At 37.8% G+C, this 22,226-nt stretch overlaps 1 long non-coding RNA gene across 1 annotated transcript; it reads right to left on the bottom strand.

Moving 5' to 3' along the window:
* Positions 1 to 429: 429 nt before the first annotated feature.
* LOC150016885 (uncharacterized) lies at positions 430 to 11,786 on the bottom strand. Its single transcript, XR_016509842.1, has 4 exons — positions 11,571 to 11,786; positions 10,361 to 10,481; positions 1,507 to 1,622; positions 430 to 1,396 (listed from the first exon to the last, which is right to left on the bottom strand). It is a non-coding gene; the product is annotated as an uncharacterized LOC150016885 (long non-coding RNA).
* Positions 11,787 to 22,226: the final 10,440 nt, after the last annotated feature.

Here is a 22,226-nt window from a genome sequence, read left to right as displayed (position 1 = left end):
CAAGTTGCAAAAAAATAGGGACTTATCTAAACTTCATCACCAAAGGTATTCTGAAACATTTTGTCAAATAGCGAATGGCAACTATTGTACACAAATCAGTGCAAAGTTTCATCTAGGCAGCCTTAAGTGCAATTTCAGGTGGAGAAATAACATCATGAGGAATGTCTGTTTTTCTCCCCATTCTTTTCAGATAAGATTTTTTTTAATCATCAACCTATTAAAAACAAAATTTACCTGCCCACTCTTTTCCTGAGCTTCACAGCCTATAAAAACTGACATCATAAATAAAATTTAAATTCAACTAAAGATCCACCACAATTTTTAACCACCCCTAAAACTTAAGAGATAAGCCCATCCACAAGGCTATTTTATTAAATTTCACCTTTAAAGAGAAAAGTCTATCAAGACAAAAAAAAAAAAAAAAAGCAGAATGGAAAATGGATCAGTTTGGAGTAGTCTGGTTGTTATATTCAGCAGTTAAGTTGTGTTATGTCAGCTCCGTCTTGAATTGCCACTAATGCTAAAAGGAGCCTGACATCAAACAATTATTTGGCACGATGCTTGACAAGCCAAAGCTTTTCAGCAAGAATCTATCCCTCACCTCATCATTTACTGAAAATTATTGTAAATCTGTTTCACCCTTAATCCTCAGGGATAAAATTTTATCAGTTTAATCTGCTACTTTTTGTTACTTTCCACTGTGAGTGGCAAAATCTGGAAATAGGGGCTTAAAATGTTTAAATATGTATAAGATGTTGATATAGGTCTCTTCCTACATACGATATCTTTGAAATTTTTTGGCTTCTAAAACACTTGCCACTTTATAATAGGTAGACATATTTCCAATTTGACTTGATAGTACTAAGGACTGCTGAGTAATAACCAGAGTTCTCTCCGATCAGTTTAGCATGCATCTTGTCTTTGATCTCAAGTGCACTGATAAATAGTGCCTATGTTAACGTCTTCACAATAAACAGTTCAGGCATTTAGAAACAAAGCATCAATGGACTTAACAGTTACTTTAATTCATTTTATAAATAAGCAACTGAGAATTTTGCTCCAAGTGGCTGCTAGTGTAGCCCATTCCATAAATGGCATTTTCCGAAGCATAAGGCACAATATGATACGAATGCAGCTCTTCATAATAGAGAGACTGAGAACAGCATTCCTGTACCATAAACTTCAGCCGTTTTCTTGTATCCGAATAAGCCGTCTTATAACAGGGAGCTTCTTTAAAGTATTCATAGCTCTCCTTCTCCGTCTCTAGGTGGATCTTCCTCAGCAAATTGTTAATTAACACAGACCTCCTCAGGTAGGTTTCTGGGTCTTCAAGAAACTTGAGCTTCTCCAGAGACAGTTTGAGAATGCAGGTCCTGTCCTCGGGCAATATCAGGTGCTGGAAAGCAAACACATCATTAAATCTACTCCTTTAGAAAAATGAAAACCGGAGCTTTTTTGCTATTGACAAGAGTCATAAAAATGAAAGAATAATAAGTAAACCCTTACTTTTGGAAAATACCCATGGCAATCTTGATGTAAATCTTCTTCTTCTGCATATTTTCTCTTAAAGTAGGCTACTTTCGACGTTGTTAATGTGTATGTTAATACTTTTGTTGGATAAGCTAAACAAAATAAAATAATTGGAGAAAAGTCAGATTCTGTGACAAAATATTTTATAATAACAGTTCTACCTGTAAAAAGAAGCTGGTGGCCCCAGAAAATAATATCTCCTCTTCATTTACTAAGCAACGTGGTGAAGTAGTCAGTGACAATTGTCCTGTGACTGAAAAGCCTGTCTGCAGGTCAATGCCACTCTTCAGACACAAAACAGATATTCTAAGTTGCAGAATTGTGCTAATTTTCTCAGGCACCTGCTGGAAAATAAAATACTTACCAATCCTCTATTTAATTTCATGCCATTTAATATCAAAACATACCCAAATTTGAAGTAGACTCAAAAGGAAACAAACAAAAAAAAAGATACTATTTTCATCACTCTTTTGGTTAAACTGCCTAATTTAAAGAGTTAACTTAATGTTTCTGGGTTAACCAAACGGTTCCAAAATTGGTTGGTGGCCCAATTACACTTTCTAGAAATAACTGTGCATGTCTATGGACAAACCCTATGATACGGTCATGGAATATAACCATCCTCATAACACATGGCTTAACAGAGGTTAATCATCAGTAAATGAGAGAATTAAATAACGTTCTGACTAGCAAACTTGACCTTTGTATAATATCTGAAAGTGAAAATCTTTGTTCTTGCCTTTAAAATACTATTGCTGACTTAAGGAAGGACAGTGTTCTGAAAGCAGAGTTTCAGAAAAGAGATGGTTTGGTTAAAAAGCAGTTCCTAGTGTGTCCTCTAGGTGGTGCTCATATCACAGAAAAGACGCAAATTCAACCTTAAAAGCAAAAAGCAAGGCGCTTCCTAATGAAAGCAGTGAATGGATTTAGAATACAAATTGAATCCTGTTCAGGACTCATTCAACCTCAGAGGGCCAAACCAGGAAAAACAACGTTCATATTTAGATATTGTCTATTATGCCTTTAATTCATACCCTCAAATATTTCTAGGGGTTGAAACCATTTGATTCAGAAAATGAAATGTTTATTAATGTGTTGGTTAATTAAGTTTTGGTTAAGACATTTGATGTTTTTCCTCTAATATATTAAATTTTTTAAATCATAAATATTAAAAATGTGCTTTTCAAGAACCTACCTCTCTTTTAGTTTTTCCTTCAACTTGATGACATCTGTATGTTTCCTGTGGCTTTTTTAGTTGGATGGTTTTTCTAAACCATTAGGAAAAGCCACAAAAATCACACCTAAAACACTCCAAATGTTCAATGCTCCACAGTGGATTACAACCCAAGAGAGCCTTAAACTAGAGTTAGTATGTTTTGTAAGTACAATAAAAAATTTTAAACCAGCGGTGTGTCTGACCTCAAAGGAGACAAACATGTGATGATTACTCAAAATCTAAGCAAAGACAATAATTGCTACTATTGTATACAATCTTTGAGTTTAATAAGCAAAAGTCAGCTTATATGGAGTTTTACATGTTTCAAAAGGTTAGAACAAAAGAACAACATTGATTGTATAAAAAAAAGGAAGCATGCTGAACCCAGTTTCCCCAGGGGCTGTTTTTTTTTACTAAACTGCATTTTTAGGTGTATTTTAAATAAATTTAATCAAATAATTAGGTGAAGCTTTAAGTTATTCTGTGATGACAATTAATTACTATGACTGACTGATTTTTAAATTGCTTAATTAGTCGATGCCAGAGTGGTTCTCAAATCTTAGGGAGCATCAGAACCAACTGGAGAGCTCCTTAAAACACAAATTGTTGGGTCCCACCCCCAGAATTTCTAATTCACTAGGTCTGAGCCAGGAGCAGAGAATTTACATTTGTAACAAATTTCCAGGTGATGCTGCTGTTGCAGTTCTGAGGGCCACATTTTTAGATCCTCTATGTTAAAGCATTAGGCTAGCTTGGTAGCAACAGTAAGTTAAAAAAAAAAAAAAAAGAGAGAACATTGAGCCAATCAGCTGATTGCCATATCATCGGAATGCCAAGCAATTGGCTTGATGGATTTCGGTTGTTGCTGTTGCAACATTGGCTATATTGGCTTAGATGCTTTGGCATCATGAACAAAGCCAGACTGCATTTTAACTAAATAGTGAAGAAAGAATGATGCACTTTTCAACATAAACTTCTGGGCTCACATTAAGAAGTACCAATTGCTGTTATTAGCATTACAACTGGAGAAGTTACTGATTTTTTAAAATAAGGTCCAATGAATTACTATAGTGTAGCAAAGAATGAAGAAAGACTTGGAAAGTGAGAGGAGTGACTTTGCCGTAAGTAAAACATTACATATATACATATATCTTTAAATGCTCGTTTTATTTTCCAAAGCAATGCAATGTCTACATCATTTATGACCAATTAAAAACCTTTGAATGAATGATACAAAGGAGGGCAGGTGGCAGCTTGGAGAACCAAATGTCAAATAAAGTGAGTGATGCTCTGGGGAAGATATTTTTATTTAAGAGATCAAAGCCAAATATATATATACCAAATGTTTATATATAAACCAAAGGTTTATAAAGATTCTGTCTGGCTGTATTCAAGCAACCAGTCTAAAATTACGAATGTATCAGACCCTGAAAATACAGAGTAAATTCTCAGGGGACTAGATTCGTGTCTCAGATCCTTGAGCAACACACTCAGCCACTTAGTTTATTGCTCTTAAGAAAACACCCCCATGGGTTGTTGAAATGCTGAAAAGCTTTCACAGCTGGTATCAGTTTGACAATTACCTCCTTGCAGGCTGTTTTGCTATTTGCAATGTTTTCAGCATCAAATTTTGGAGGATGCTTTTAGCCACTTTGAGGCTAAAATATATAGCAAACATAAGTTCCTACATCTGTTTTCTTTGCTGAACTGTAAATTATTATTGATGACCTGGTTCAGCCTCCAAAGTTTATAGATGAGGAAACTGTGGCCCAGAGGAGCTCAGTGACTTACAGTCTGCTATGTGCTAAGACTTCGAGTGTTGAAGTCAGATGAACGTGGGTTTGAATTCTAGCTCTGCTGCTTCTTAATTGTGTGACCTTGAGAAAATTATATCCACTCTCTACAGAGCTCATTTGTAAAGTAGGGAAAGAACTAATACTGGCTCATAGAATCACTGACATCATTCATGGCAAGTGATTGGCACTGTGCCTAGCATATAGTAAGTACACAATAAATCCTAGCTCTTCTTAGTGCCAATGGAACAGCTCTGTCCCACAGAAGCAAATCCCAGTCTGGCCTCCAAGCTGACTCTTTAGAGTCTTTTCATCACCCTGCCTCCCAGAGATACTAGATTATAATTAGAGAGTTAAAGAACTGAAAAGGAATGTATCAAAGAGCCACATTATAAAATATACTACAGGTACTACAGAGGCTCCAAGCAAATTTTTATGGATTTATTGCCACTAGGCATACATTTGGGGTAAGGAAAATGTTTTTGAAACATCCAGACAGTCATTTGCAGTTAAAGTTACTGTGAATACCCAAAGAAGTTTACCTGTTATAATCCAGCAAATGTGTGTAAATCTGTTCCTATAAGTCTCCTGCAATTAAAAAGGCAAACTCAACCCAGCCTATAATTCAAATAAAGCTGATGAAATAAACAAGAAAAAGTAAAATGACTTTGTCTTCATACACAGTGTCCTGTGCTCTGAGAACAATATATATATATATATCACAGAACGGAATTAGGCTGAGTCTAAATGTATCTCTGAAGGTAAAATAGCTAATTCTGGCTTTTAAACTCAAATTGTTGTCAATGCTATACCCTTGGGGCACACAAAACCTCTGTGCTGGGCTCAGTGTATTTCATAGTAAAACAAGCAACAAACTAAGAGTCACAGAACAGAATGACCATCCCTGTCATTAGAGTCTGGCAGTGCAATTTATACATATTTCTTTAAATAAGTTTTTAAAATGTAATTACAAACGATTGCTCAAACGTTCTTTCTTATTGTTCTGCTTCTGCCTCCAGACAACTGAAACCCTATTATTGCACAAGTGATTTCATTTGGTACACGGCCCAGGGCAGTACATTAAGGAAAGATCATCAGCAAATTAATTTACAAACACTTTGAGAGAACAGAGAATAACAAAAGAACAACTCCTGTCATCGTAGCTCGTTCTTTGTCCAAGATTGTGAAAGCCTGAGAGATGATGAGGAACTGGTGAGTTTAACATATCTGAATTTTGGTAAGGTTCTCATGTTCATTGTGTCAATACACCACACAACCAGTATGGAGACCATTCTATTAGATGTGGGCATCTGCAGCCACGAATGAGAGAAGAGTCCATCTAATCAATGGGGAAAATAAGGTGGATTCTTGTCTCAGATCAACAGCTGACTCGTGTTATAAACAACTCATGGTTTTCAGCTTCTAGTCTTGCACTGATTTCACTTTGTATGGTGTTAGCCTGGCATGAGTCTTAAAAAAGTATGTTCCTGCCCATCTAAATAGTGCTTTGCTGGTGGTAGAGCTACCAGACATCCCACTTTAAGGGCATGACCACTGTTGTTTAGAAAGAGCTACCCCATCTGCCACTGTTAGCCACATTCTGCAATCTTGCCGCACGGCTTAAAATACAGACTTCGGCCTGACTTTCTAGTGCTATCCCACAGCCCTGGTTTAAATCCCAGCTCTACAATTCGTTTGCTCGATGACTTTGGGCAAAGTGTAAAACCTCAAAGAGCCCAAGCTTCCTCATCAATGAAATATCAAACTCATTGACTTCTTTGCAAAATAAATGAGATGAGGTTTTAAAAGCATGTACTCAGTGCCTGTCACAGATCCACATATTTTCTGCTTGATGTTAGGTATTATTATTGCCATGACCTCATTTCTGAAATCACACATATATCCTACTCAGCAGTACTATGTTATATACAGGATATTTGTTCTCCCCTTACTGTTAAGCACAGGTTTCGTGAAACATTCACGAGTGTATTCAAGAAGGTAGATGGGGGCAACATCCAAGGCTGTAATGCTGGGCTCTCTGTAGACCTTTAGTTTTGTTGATTACTTAGCAATATTTCATCAATCTCCCTCATAAGGCTTTGCCTGGCATATTTCTGGGAACTATGTTTTATGGGAGCAGAACTCAGTGCCAGTTTTGAGCTCTGAATCAATGAAACAATCTGTTTCTTCAAATTTATCATCTATCCCAAGCACAAGATTGACTCTGACAGTTTAAAATTACCAACACGTTGCAGGTCCTGGAAAACTTTCTTAGAAACTTCCATTGGGCTACTGACAGCCAGTGAGTTAGAAGGGTTTCTCAAGAGCCCAGCAGCATTTCAGATAGCCCCAGTAACAGGCACAGAATATTAAATAAAACTCCACCAATTCCACAAGTCTATCTTGTGCCACACCAGTGGCAGTGATGGCCTCAGAACCAAAAGAGAAGAGCACTAAATGGGATATGACCAGCCATGTCATCGTGAAGTTACCTTAGATGCTGCACCAAAGCCTAACTTCTGTCCTGATCTGGCCCTAGTAATGATAGATACCAAGTGCTGGGGTCTTCATGGTAAACTTTGTGATTCACTGTCCCTCAGAAGTACAGCCCTTGTTTTGAAGATGATGCTCCCTGTCACTACACCTTTCACTGAGGAAAGTAGAAATAAGAAAGTTAGCAAAGCAATCACATAGCTATATGTAGATTCCAAGAAACACCTTACCAATAACGTCTGAGGAGATACGATAACTGCCTTAGAATCCCAGGTCTATTACTCAGAGAGGAGGGTCGTAATCCCTAATATTTATATAGGCAGCAGTGGTCCTTTGAAAGTACCTGCTCTATTTTCACCCACATTATCTTCCACTTTGACACCACCCTCAGGTTTGGGTACATCACCAAAAACATTTAGCCAGGTACACCAAAAGGTTTGTAGAAAGACATAAATGTAGCTACTCATTAACAACTTTACCCACTAAGAATATGTAAGAATTTACTCTGGAAAAGGAACTAGTATAAATAACCCATGGATTGACTGTGGGAGAAGGGGTGGGCTATGGGAGGAGCAATGGGGGAAAAAGTGGGACAACTGTAATAGAAAAACAATAAAAATAAATTAAAACAACAACAACAAAAAGAATTTAATCTGGAGTCAGGTGATTCCCTACCCTCTATTACATGGTTCCTGATTTTTGTCACCACTTGGAGTTGCTTTAGTGGGAAACGGTTCTTCATTCACAGGGTGTCTATCTTCTAAAGAGCTAAAGGTACTTAAATTAAATAGCACTGTGTTCAAGCTCAAGCACTCCACCTAAGTTAAGAACAGTTGATTTATCTCCCACATTAAATGCAGAGAAACTAAGTCACAAAGTGGTAAAACAAGGAGCACACGGGGACAGAACTGAGACTAGGCTCCTGAGTCCTACTTCTCTTTGCAATATCCCCAACTATTCCTGATACATCTGATCCATGCTCCCTTTTGATAAGCATTTAAAATATAATACATACTCTTCTAAACCACCACAGAGAAGTTCCAAACAGTCCTTTCTCCCCATTCTAAGCATCACTGAGATTTAGAAGACACTTGGATCTCTGCCTACCAAGAAGACTTTTTGTTGTACTTTACATTCTATAATTTATAATGGAAAAAGCTTTAAAATTCTAAATACAAAGCTATATTAAAACACTGAACATACACTAGCCAACCCTTAGTGTTTTTCATTAATATCCACCTACCACCCCACTGAGAATTATTGCAGTAAACTAGATGGCTCTGTTACTAGCCTGTTTATATAAATTTAATCAGAAAAAAATAAAAATCATTGTGTTAGACTGAAAAAGGGATACACTGAAGGAATGATACTATTTAGACAGACAACTTATTAAAAATAAGATGTGGTGGGAGGGGAGTTTGACAAGGAACACCTTCCCCTAAACCCGAACATGTACTTCTTCCTCAATTTGAGTGCTGAATGATTATCATCAATTTACTCCCCTGCTTCTGAAATTATTTTAATTTTCGCTTTTCCTGAGTTTCTAAAGCATCTTTCTTGGGTAAACAGAACAATATGAGTTGGTCGTGTCTTCGCTTTCGAGCTGTCGTTGGGAAGCCGGTGTTCTGGCAGCGACAGCCAGCTGGCAGGAGTCCTCAGTGGAGGGCCCAGATGTGCAGGCAAGATGCTCCAGCACCTTCATCAAACCTCTCAACTTTGCTTCATGCGTCAAAGCATCTTCTTAAGCCCATAAACATAACATGACAACACTGAACACAAAATGTGCATAAACATCGAAAAATGTCCAACCAGGGTTGAGAAGACTGAAATTAGGACTTGGTTTCGGTTTTGACCTGACTGATCTCAGCTGTATCTAAGCCTCATGGACCAAATACAGCCACACTTTATAACCCATGATATGTTTAACTGCAGCTGGTATTCCCACTGACGAGAGTGACTACATCCTTAACTATAAATTGGTGGGAATTTTTTCACAGTCTACTTAGGACCCACCCATGTCTTTAGGATTCAATGTTTATGTTATAATAATACTATTTAATTTATTTTTATTTATTTAAAGCTAAATACCATGATAACATTTTCTGGTGAATGACTCTAAACAGATCTGTTCATCAAAAGCACACAACATATTCTGCATATTACACATTCAAGATAAAATCAAAATGAAAATTTGAAAACCTCTTTCACTTGACCTTTTTGATTATGACAGTGGTCTTCATGAAAGGGCAGACTCATTCACATAACTAAAGGGCACTGAATGATTTTAAAGTTCTATGCATATTGCATAAGAAATAGAATGTACATAAATTGCTGAAACATAAGACTAAGGCATATACATGAATCAACACTTGTGGCTGCTTCACTCAAGCTTTTCCCAGATTGAGAGCATCACCAGATCTCTATATACATCTCAGGGCAGGTAACAGTAAATCTTTTTGGTCTCCATGGCTTTGTTTCTCACCATAAAATATAGTAATTTATGATGGAGGAAGAAAGAATGGTGGGCAGTGGCAAAAGCTAATGGAAACCAACATTTTGATGGTTCAAATGTCTTTAACACTTAAGATTATTAAACCACAGATATTTCAATATCTATGGAAACCAGTATTTTTAAAGTCTCCTAATATTCATAAACACTACACTAATATAACTGATATAGTATTGTATACTAACTACACTTAAACAAATAAAAAGCACTACACAACAACCAGAACAGAATAAATTTTCAAATAGGTTTCTGAATAAAATTGTTGAATCACTTATTTTTACAAAGGGAAGTAAGGAAAGGGAAAAAAATGCAGCATGGTATATTTTCATGAATTTGAATGTAATTTTCTAGGCTGGTTGCCTACAGGAAGTGCACATGGAGAGCTCGGTACATGTGAAAGTTACACAATGCTGGAGGGCTAAACACTCATTAAAATACTGTATTCAGTCTTGAAAATAAGTTTAAATGCTTAACACTGATGGGTTCATATCATCAGGATGTAATGCAAATTAAATTTAAAACATCACTACAATCTCTTTTTGCAACTCAGTGTGTTCTTCATTTCCTTCATTCAGACATGCACCATTGTACTGATAGGGCTTCCACCTGACCTGTTCCCCGAGTGAGGCTACCTAATTTGACCCACCCTATTCACATAGGTATAAGAGAGGAAGATCTGCCAGCCCGCAAATGTCCTTTCTACAGAAAACCTCTATTGACTTCTACCCAGCAACCATCTATATAAACAACGCCATATATTGATCTTGTAAGTTATGGTAATGCTACATTAGCATTTATTTCTTTCAAGCTAGTGATTACCTGGTAATGCTGAATCAATCTGAAAAGTGTATTTCTAGGACAGCTTCAGAAAATCTGGTGAGAGTTCCCCTTTGCACAGAGAGCATTTCTCACAGTCTCCGGCTCATGAATGAACGGCTACCTGAGATTTTGAAACAAGGAGACAAGCACAAATAACATGGGAAGAGTCAGGAAGGACTGTACTGACTTGAACTGGTTAACAAGTCAGAAGAAAGCATTTAGTAAGAGGTCACTAAGATGTTCGAGGTGGGCTTGATCTGGACCAGAGAGATAAATACACAAGCCTTGGAACACAATTAATTTAATCTCCTCTAGATTTCATTTCAAATATGAGGAATCTTAATTATCCTAAGAAATTAGAAATAACTGAATAATTGATCTTACCAGTAATTTACTGGGAGATGATCAGTAGGTTAATGTTTTTAAAAAATCAGTCAAAGGTACATAATTTGTTTTTAAATGCCAGATGTTGTACAATTTCAGAAAATAGTCTCTCTAAAGTAACAATCCAGCAGTTAACTCAAAACACTAACTCAGTCATTCTTCGGAATACACACTATTTCTCACAAGATTTGAAATAGCTAAATGGTACTTTTCTTTAAAGGACCATGTTTAACTGCACCGTTTCTACATAGATGTAGGCTTACAGATCTCATCATCTTCTATATTTAGAGAAATGAGCTTTCCAAAGGAAGATAGGCAGCCAATGAGGAAGATCCCATCAAAAGAGAGGTGAGTTACTATGGTTACTTTTCAGGAGGTTGAGTAACAGTGAAGGGCTGCTCTCGGCCAAATGGACCGTTTCCAGAGCAGGACCTGAAAAGATGTTGCTCTCCATACGTGTTGATTCAATTAGTGGAGACTACACTACGTATACCATTTTAGCCGTAACCACAGGCTTTCTATGGATGATAGCTGCTTCCAGCTCTGCTACCGCGCATAAGCTTCCAAGTCAAAGGGAAAACAAGGGCTGAAAACTTCGGAACAAAAACCTAACAGCCACAGACAGGGAAATCCTCAAGAACCAATTTCAAGATTAAAAAAATAATAATAATAATAAGGTCACGTTATTTGGGGCCACCAGCTGACCACTTTTCAATGGCTGGGGGCAGGGTGGGATCTCCAAACACATTCCTACCCTCACCCGCAATGAAAGGACTCTTTTCAGAGCCCTGAAGGAAGGCACCTGGCCGGAAGAGTCCACACCTACCGTGCGAGCTGGGTCCATTCACCAGGAAATGGGCGCGTGCACTTGTTTCGTAAAGGCGCGGGGTTCAGTGCTCCCTCCTGCTTTTGCGTCGCTGTCACTCTTCAGACGGGCGCTGACAGCAACAGCGGACGGTGGAGGCAGCGCGACAGCGACAGCGGCGGCAGCAACTGCAGCACTGCCGGAAGCCCTGGCTGCTGCAGGTCGGTCCCTCCAGTCTCTGAAGCGCCTCTCGCTCTGGTTCGGAACGCGAGGCAGGCGCGCAGCTGTTCTCGGCTCGCATTGGACCAGAGGGAGCAGATGTTACCCGGTTGCTAGGAGCGTTGCTAAGAGGCGATGACGCCCCTCCAACAGCTCCGGCGCAACTTTCCTGCAGGTCTGGTGCACTGGCGAGGCTGCTAGCAACAAGGTTTGAAAGCAGGAACCAAGGAAGGTCGGCGTACAAAGAGTCCCAAATTGGGAGGGTCCTGTTGTTGCCTAAGTTGGGTCTAGGAGGGTGAGCAGGGGATCTGGGGTGGGTGAGCGCCGCAGCGTCCAGTGCCAGGCTTCTTCGGGCTGGGCTCCTGCAGGCTTGGGCAGGTGATGGTGGGTGTGCATGAGCTTCCCAAGGCAGGGTCATTCTCTGTAGGCCCTAGCTGGGTGTCCCCTGCGGGGGTCGGGTTTGGTGACCGGAGTGGGACAGCGCTTTCAGCGGCTGAGGAAGCAGCAGGACTTGGTCAGTGCTTTTTAGACACAGAATTCCACTGGGATGCTCTGTTGCCTTGGGGCAGGTCCTTGGCAAGGGGAGAGGTAGAGGAACTGCACGTGTGAGGCGTGTGGGATGAAGAGCATAAGATCTTCTGCCTTCTGGGACTCTCCTCCCCAGAGTATGCCTTTTGGTGTCTGCGGGTTTGAGCAGTTGATAAATTTTAAAGAGGGAAATAATAACTAATTCATGAAAATCAGACCAGAGTCTAATTCCCCTTAATGCTGTCTGTGGCTGACTACCATCATGGTATCAAAGATATCAAAGATTTCAGAAAAATGTCTCCCCTGGTCTAAGACTTCCTTTATACAGTAGAAAGTCTTCATCCAATGACTAATTAAAGCCTCAGGCTAATATGCAAATTCTTGAAAACAAAAATACACAAAAGGCATTTTTCACAAAGAAGATGAGAAATTTTGCATGTTTCAGTCATTTAGTATAAGTTCACCCAAAAGGTTACATCGTCTCTGATATCTCATTCATGTTATATTTCTTTTTTACCATTGCTTATTGTTGTTTTTGTTCAATGAAGTTGTTGTTCCTGGGTGGAGAGGATAATGAGAACATTAAAGTGGGCAAATTTAGGTAGCCAATGAGCCAAATTAAAGGCAGGAAAATGGCAAACCTGGCAGAAAAATTTTGTGCAAAGCTATTCTCAGAGGGGAACTCTCATTGAAGAAGGAGATACACCACTTCCCTTGATCCCTATAGGGTCAGGCCAGGGCCTGGAAGGAGAGAGCACCACTGGGAATCAATTAAAATGACAAGCTGCTGTCTTTGGAAGCAGAGCAGGGCTGCTAGGCAGTATTAGGTTGATTCTCTGCAAAACTAAAGGGGCCACACAAAGTAACCCTACTCCTCTTAGAGGTCCCTAGTTACTTAAGATAAACCTTACAATTAACAGTCTATTGGCCCTAAGGCTCTCCCCTTCGCTCTTCAAGGTCTAGTCACTCTGGACTTATTTCTGTTTCCTTGAATGGGGCAGGTTCTCATTTGTCTCAGGTATTTTGTACACGCTGTTTCTCCTTCTTTAACACGCCTCCCTTTTACCTGGTTTATACTCCTACTCAGCCTTCGAGTCTGCTTAAATACCACTTCCTCACAGTGACTTTTGTCCCCTTACAGCCTCCCGCTGATTAGTCTCCTAATTACATTCTCAAATCATCCTACTCATCCCATTTCACAATAGTCACCACTCCAGGTTTTAAGGTAGTTCCATCTTGTTAACACGCTGTCCCCAGCACCTAGCTCACAGTTCCTGGTATGTCGAAGATGATCCAGAGCACATGTGAATGGATGGAGCCGCCCTTACTGGACCCCACGTCCCTGTTTATTCCTTAGCTGTGTAGTTATCAGTTTGTGAACTTACACAAGTTGCTGTCCTTTTAGTTAATCAAGTAGAGGGGAAAAAAGCCTATTATACAGAAAATTGTTTTCTGCCTTTAATGAGACATTGTGTGGATACAGCAACGTCTTTTCCTTTTCAAAGATTCTTATAAATATGGTTACCTGGATTTTAATGGATTTGGAAATAACCTAAAAGTCCTTTATATATTTTCCTAATTCTCTTCTCTATCCTCCAGAGTAGGTGTGAGGCCTCTGAGCTGAATTGCTTCATCTTTCCTTAAAATACTCTCCTACCTCAGGTGAAAAGCAGCCTCCATCACCACATGCTTATCTTTACGGAGAAAATAAAAAATTTATTTGTGAAGCCGCTAGTGAACTTGACCAATATGGGCAGCACTTCTAGTTTACTTTATCAGAATAGACCAGGATATATTCCTCTCTCTGTTGTCAATATAACTCACCAAATAGTTGCCAAATCCCCTCTTCATCTGGGACCGCTTCAAGAAAAATAACAGATGTTGAAAGACATGAAGGAAAAGGTCAAGGTAATCTCAAGATCATAGAGTTGCTTGGTGGCAAAGCCAGGAATAGAACACAGGTATGAGTTTAATCTTTTCTGGATTATTTATATTTGCAGACTTGGTTTTTAAATTCTTCAACTCTCCAGGCAAGTGATTACAGCAAATCTTTCACTAAACAATTTTGGGTTTTAAAATTAAATATTAAAATACCATGCAATCTACCTTAGACTTCATCTAAATTCTAATCTTCTCACCACTGAACCTTGTCCCTCCTTGAGACAACCACAGATGTGATACTAATCCTGTCTCCTACTTCTTGTTTGTTTGCTGAAAAGAATGAGATGTTTTATTATGTAGTAGAATGAACATTAAAATTCATCAGAGCTCTGAATTGTCAGCCAATCTTCCTCTTGAGTCATGTCTCTGAATGTCCCTGGAAAAACCCTAGGGAAACTGTTAAGAGAGACTAAAGTTTACAAGACATGAAATGTAATTTGATTCATCAATAAAATGTTACTCAGGATGGTGAATATTTTTTTTAGTTACTACAAAAGACTTCAAGAACCAGAATCATAAATGGCTGTGTCAATTATTTTAACATTTAAGGATGGGTAAGTCTTTGTTGAAGGAATGTCAGAAGTGGCAATTATTTGTCAAGATTTAGATTCTACAGATGATTTACTCTACAAGTCATATACTGAAAAACCTGTTCCCCCCACAATATTCTGCTTTTCCTCAGAATTTGTTAATGATCTGCTTTGGTGTTTTTCATACACATATTTCAAATATGTACATATTTACTAGTGTACTTACACATGTAAAAATGTTCAACCTTGCTCAGGTTATCAGTCCAGAAATGTGAAGTCAAATGATCTTTTTTTGCAACAGCAGCCCCCCACCCCTCAACAGTGTTGAAATGCTCTGAGATGACTGGGGTGAACAAACAGAATCCTTAATCAACCCATAAGGTTCTAGTGCCACCATGGGTTAGAAAGAACACAAGCAACAGAGAGCTTGCAGTTAGCAAGCTTTCTTTAAATAATCATCACTACCACAGCATTTGAAGTAATTTTTTTAAAAGAAAATGTACATGGTGCTAGATACTATCTAGAAAAATCTCACCAAACTGATTTATTTTCCTGTATATACAAACCACAATTCCCAGCCTTAAATATAAGTGGGGCCATGTGACTAGTTCTGACCAATAGAGTATGGACAGTAGGGGATCTGACCACCTCTAAACATGGCCCCTTTAATGTACGTTTGACTCTAAGACCTTTTCTTCCTCCTCCTCTTGCAGGGCAAAAGGATTCCTTCAGGACTCTGAGATGGCCCTCAATCCCTAAGATGTTGCTAAGAAAGAAAGCTGCATGGACAAAAACACATTAGTGAGAAGCAAATCTTTCTTATGGTGACCCTCTGATATTTAGGGCTATGTATTAGACAGGTAACATTAATTACCTCAGCTAATACAGTGTTCAAAATAGGAAAAACCCATTGGTTGGGCATCCTCCTGCAAAGCAAAAGGTTGCCGGTTCAATTCCAGGCCAGGGCACACGCCTGGGTTGCAGGTTTGATCCCCAGGCTGGTTGGGGCCTGTGTGAGAAGCAACTGATGTTTCTCTTCCTCTCTTTCTCCCTCCCTTCCCCATCCTCTAACAATAAATAATCTTTTTTTTTAATAAGAAAAACAGACTTTCCCTGAGACATTTATAGAATTTTCTTTTTTGCTCCTTTTTTGTTTTGTTTTGGGGACATCAGCTATGCTTTTACTGCTATGGAGGTGTCTAATCATAATAGCCCTGATCCCTGTACTTCTACTTTGCTGTATGTGAGCCTCATAAAGTTATTAGAACTGGGTACACATAGAGGGAAGAGGACTCCAGACAAGAACCTCTCTAATAAGCCATACCTACATTTCATACAAAAATACCTACGTTTTACCTTCTCAGAATCCTCTTCAGGTGGAATCAAGTTATTTCAGATGATCTTTATATTTATATAGCTCTTCACTTACCCAATATCCTTAATTTAAATTCTGCACTTTATCATTTGAGTTGATATACATTGATTTTTACACATGTTCATCATAAAAGCCTACAGCACCTTAAAACCAAAATAAATTATATAGATCATAAATGTAATGCTTGTAGTTCTAATATATATGTCTTAGTTGGTATGGTTTTGGAGTTAATGGTTGTTGTATATACTAAAATAAGCAATATCATTCAGGCCCATAAAATTTGCATGTTGATTCTACAAAAAAATGTATCTTTTTTCACATAAAAATTTCACACATATACAGCTAAGCCATCTGCTTAAACTTTATTGACAAAACCAGTAGCAGCAGTTTTACAAAACTGGAATGATTTTCAGATTCGAACTATCATGAGTTCAGTTGCAGCAGACATTTTGTACAAACTGGGGCTAGTGCTTCTATGTTTCTGTTTTAAACAAAAAGCAATTAGAATTTTTCCTCATGCATTTAAATATCTAATACAGAAATAGTTTTTAGGCTGCATAAAATATGCTTCCAAAATCATTGTGAGACTGAATATCTGCCTTAAGCATTATTTGTACAAGAAAAACAGTATAATTTTTTTAATCACAAACTTATTTTTTCTCACAGGTAAACAATTTTATATTTTTAACATATTTTCAAGAGATGATCCTAAAACAAGAGTATCACCATTAAAAATTTACTGACTTGCGCTGTTAAAACACAAGACCTAACAGTGCAATAGTAACACGCTAAAACAATTGTTATGAAAGTTTAAAAAGTACTCTAGTTTTTAACCATTAACATTTTTTTCAAACCTTTTCCTATGTACTAATTAGTCACCGATAGAAGTAATCTTAGAAATGGGCTGGGTCGTTACATTCTATAGCTGTTTGTTCTGGTAACAGCTGGAGTTACATTCATGCTTCTTAAGCAGGAGACACCGTAGGTCAGTAAGTCATACCATGAGAAACCTAAGGACACCTACATGGAATGTTCTGAAGATGTTTGGAAGTTTCTGAAATTAGAGTTTAACCCTTTGGAGGAGAAAATATTTTTTTGTTTCTTTCTTGAAACTCTGGACCACCCAAGGGTTCTCCTCTGGAAAACTTTGGATAAGGACAAATGTCAGCAGCCAGGCCTGGAAATGCCCATGAAACAATGGGGGAAGTTTGTGGCCGCTCCCACCTTACAGTTAAGTCGGGCTTTGAACAATGAATTTGACCAGGAATGCTGTCCAGTGATTTAATAATCTAAAGGAGGAGCAGCCGTGGCTGCTGTGGCTCAGTGGATTGAACGTCGACCTGTGAACTAAGTGTCGCAGGTTCGATTCCCAGTCAGGGCAAATGCCTGGGTTGCACACCACATCCCCAGTTGGGGGCGCATGAGAGGCAACCACACATTGATGTTTCTCTTCCTCTCTCCTTTCCCCTCTCTCTAAAAACAAATAAATAAAATAATAAAAACATTTTAAAAAATAAAGGAGGAGCAAGTTTTATATGAAACCATGTTATGCTAAACTGTCCTCATAAGTGAAATCCATAAAACTACTAACCACCATTCACAACCACCAAAACTTCAGGACAGTCTAGTGCATATAAATAACTCATTCAAATAAACATGGGGTAGAAAAGGTACAGATTTACAATATTAAGAAACCTTCGTCATCCAGCTGTAAGTAGAACAGAAATACAAAGTACACTCCCTGCTAAGAGCAATGTGCTCCACGGAGGGTAAAATTTCTCGAAAATAGTTACATATGTTCAAAATGAATGAATCATTCATGTTTACATTTTTAATGCAAGTTCTTCAAGGACGCCCATCAAAAACTGAGATAAAACAGAAAGCCAATAAAATATTTTAAAACAACAGAGTTGCACACAGTATACATACAGGGAAACATAAATGTGTGAATGTGAACTGTTTTGGATGCCCTGTGAAGAACCCCCCAAAAAACAAGAAAACCAGACTTATCTTGCCCTGTGAACACAAAATATTGTTATGAAATCTCAGATGTCCCTTGAAAATATTTTTTATTTTCCTTTTTTTCTGGGAAATAATAAGTGGTATTTAGGAAGAAATGATTACATGGGTGAAGCAAGTCACTTGGAGCAGAGAGACGGAGAAGACTAATTCTTCAAAAGAAAAATAATAACATAGGTTGGAGGATATTTTTAGGTGGGGGAATCATCTTTACAAATACTGTATCTAAATCCCACTTTATGGGGAAAAAATGCTATTCAATTGAATACTTTCCCTATACTCAAAGTTAAATTGTTCTTTAAAAAAAAGTCTGCATTCAACTCAAAGATTGGCAAGTCTGCTGAAAGATGGATTTTCAATTTGTTCTGTGGTCAAGGTGTCTGAACAAAAGAATTAGAAGCTAATACTTCATTTTTCTCAGAGGCAGAATGGCTTAAGACCATTCCAATGTAACTTTTAGTCAAATTACTAACATTCTGTGAATATAGCTCAATGATTGGCAGAGATCTAAAAGTGTCAATTACTTTGATATATCAACATAAACAAATGATTTGACCTTAAAGTAAAACTAATAAAATGTCTTGCAGTCTTTCAAAACTCTTAATTCTGTGAAGTATTTTTCCATCTATTACTCTGTCATGCTACATAGTGGAAACACAGAATGTTTGGTATATTAATGAAGGAATGAAGGAATCTTATTCTTACAACAATCTGGAGAAAATGAACAAAGTAAGTATCACTATTTTCTTCTGACAGATGCCAAAATGAAGGCTTGGAGCCCTTGTGAGTTGACATTCATTTTAGAGCTCATTAGGGAAAGATTTGGTACTAGAACACAAGCCTCATTAATTTTAATCTAATCCAATATTCTTTCCACAACCACACTGTCATCTCTGCAGTCATGCCAGGTTCCACAAGTTGCTGCAGCTACAAAGTCAAGGGCAGTCAGTACACATATAGATAATGTCACATGTTCACCAGATATTGATCATTAGTCAGGCCTCCCCACTCACTCAATGTGATTACCCACATTCACCCACTAGCTCAGTCAGCCTGTGCACGATCATGGGTCATCCTCCATTCAGAACTCAGAGATGCTGTAGGAGCCAGATGCTCACATACCACTCTTAGTTTGTACCATCGACATTGGCAGGATGCAGTCACAAAGCTTCCCTTCTCTTGGCAGCAGCGGGAAAATCATATAAAATAGTAATAGACAGTAGTTTTCTATTATGAATCAATAATAACACAATTAGCACTTTTTCACAATGTATATTTAAATCATTGTTCAACAACAGAAAATGCTACACAGTCACTAAATTTGGGGATCACATCCTCACAGCCCTCAGGTCGTCCTCTGTTTAGATTCCAGTGCAAGTTAACATAAATTATGAAATGGTGACATTTTTCATACATCTTCTCAGATGTAAAACAAGCCCAATATCAACTGAAATAGATTCCAGATTGGAAGTTGCTACATTTTAGTTGATGAATCATGTGAATTAATCCAACTATTTTTCTTGAGAACAAGCACATTAACAAAATGTACCATAGCAATTAGCAATTAGAACTACAAATAAAAGTAAATAAACAAACTGGTACATCCAGACAATGAGATATTATTCAATGCTAAAAAGAAATGAGCTATGAAACCATGAAAAGACATGGAGGAAACTTAAATGCATATTAGTAAGTGAAAGAAGCCAATCTGAAAAGAATACATACTATATGATTCCAACCATATGACATTCTGGAAGGGGCAAAACCATGGAACAGTAAATAGATCAGATAAGTGGCCTCCAAGGGTTTGGGGGAGCAATGAAGAGGCAGAACACACAGGATTTTTATGGTAGTGACACAGCAAGAGTGAAACCGAATCTGAACTATGGACAGTGGGTGACAATGATGTATTATTGTAGATTCATAGATTGTAACAAATGCACCCATCCTGGTGTGGGATGTAGGTAGAGAAGGAATTTATGTGAGATCAGGGGTAGAAGCTATATAGAAATTCTGTGTACTTTCCACTCAATTTTGTTGTGAATATGAAATTGCTTTAAAAATTAAAGTTAAATATTTTAAAAGTAGAGAGAGCACAAAGTCCCTCATGCTTTATCCTAAAAATATAGGTCAAATCTTATTCCAACAAAGATAATTACACAAATTTCTCAATCACAATAAAGTATGTAAATACTAACTTATTTATAAACCTAAAATCTGCAATAAAATTAAGTTTAAAAATTCTAGAAAAGACTTTGTATATCATAGTAAAGTTTAATTTGTGGCTGTATTAGTATGGTGGCATAACAGAAGATTGCATTATAATTTGGTGTAGTTGTGAATTAACAAAGATTATTATGGGTCACAAGAAAATGTGGCAAAATTAGTAAGTTTTGCTCAACGTGTCAACTATAAGGAACTTGACCAAGAAACTCTTAAGAGAGATATGTGGACCTAGAATGTGAATATATTATACAGAATAACATAGATGAAAATATTCTTTTAGTATACATGTTCCTCGCTAATCAGTTTTTATTCGCAGCCTCCTGATATCTTTTCCAAAATATCAGGTCTTCATCAAAAAAGAGATGAAGCAACAGGGCAACACTAAAAATTTGTGTTCAGTAAGAATTTCTAGGACATTATAGATTCTGATTTAATTCACATGGATTGAGACTTGTTTAATATGGCAGCTACTGTCTTCAGTTCACTCTTTCAAAAAGTAAAAGATGGCAATGCCTTTCAACTATTGAAACACAGAGCTTACAAGAACTGTGTCACATTTGTTAGTACAGACCTAGCCTTCCAGGGTGATTTAATATTCAATTATAAAAATAAAAAATTCTAAACATCTAAGTTCTATTTCATGCCGTAACTCAAGTAATTACTGGAATGGAATGCTACATTGCTTCCTTCAGATGCAAAGGATATCCCTTTATTTCAAAAGGGAAGCAAAGACTAACCAAAAAAAGTAGACTTCTTAACTAGAAGCAGAGTAGTAACTCCCACTTTTCTTAAGTCTTTTCCCTTTCAGTGAGGGGTGGGGAAAAGAAGGAGAAACCATGAAAGATAGCCAGACTGAAAGGAGGGTAGGTGGACATGAGCTAAGGTGGGGGAGGGGACAAAAAGAGACTTTGCTTGAGGACATGAGCACAGGATGCAGTGTGCAGAGGATGTTTTGTTGAGTTGTACACTTGAAACCTGTATTGTTTAGTGAACCAATGTCACCCTAATAAGTTCAATTTAAAAAATAAAATAAAAAACAAAACTTTGTAAATAATTAAATTAAATCAAATTTTAAGAAAGGAATATTTAGAAACAAAAATGATAGTTAAACTCAAACTATTTTACATATCTGCTATTCTACTGACCCTAGCCTAGAGTCTGAGACATAATATACTTAATAAATGTCCTTTGAATGACTATGTTTTATATAAACTAAAGTAATTTTTTTAAAAAACAGCAAGTAGACACTTTAAGGAGAAAATGAAGTGAACAAAACTAATGCACAAAAAAGGCAGCCTTCTCACATCCTCAAAGTAGAATTGGTTACATTGATATGAACTAAAAACTGCCATGGAGAATGGAGACACCTCGAGGCAGCATTAATGAGCAACAGAGGGCAGGCAGGAACATCCAGTGGTGATTTTATTCTCAGAAGGCACAAGCCTCCATAACTGACCGCCTCTGCATTTGTTCTGTGAATACTCAAGCTGTTTCCCAGGTTCCACTGTGGCCACAAGTAGAGCTGATTCTTGTCCGTGTGTCTAGGATATTGTTTTGTGATCCAAGGGTAACACAAATAGTCAAAGCCCCATGAGAGAGGAAACTCACTTGGAAGCCCAGAGACATTCCCAGTCACCTAATCAAAGCCTTGACAGCAGCTAACTCCCCAGAGAAAGTCTTGTATGATACAGACTAAAACCAATGTGGAAAAATGTCCAAAGGGGAAGAGGACAGGCCTAGTTTTCTTATTGTTGATTCTGTATGGAGGTGGAATATAAACTATTAGACTTAAAAGGAACTTTATAAAGGCTTCTTCCTGGGGGCCCTTTCATTCTCCTG

This window comes from Furipterus horrens, unplaced genomic scaffold (genome assembly GCF_987537825.1).
Source record: "Furipterus horrens unplaced genomic scaffold, mFurHor1.1.pri manual_scaffold_3, whole genome shotgun sequence".
Taxonomy (NCBI): Eukaryota; Metazoa; Chordata; class Mammalia; order Chiroptera; family Furipteridae; genus Furipterus; species Furipterus horrens.
This window is presented reverse-complemented; position numbering and strand designations above follow the sequence as displayed.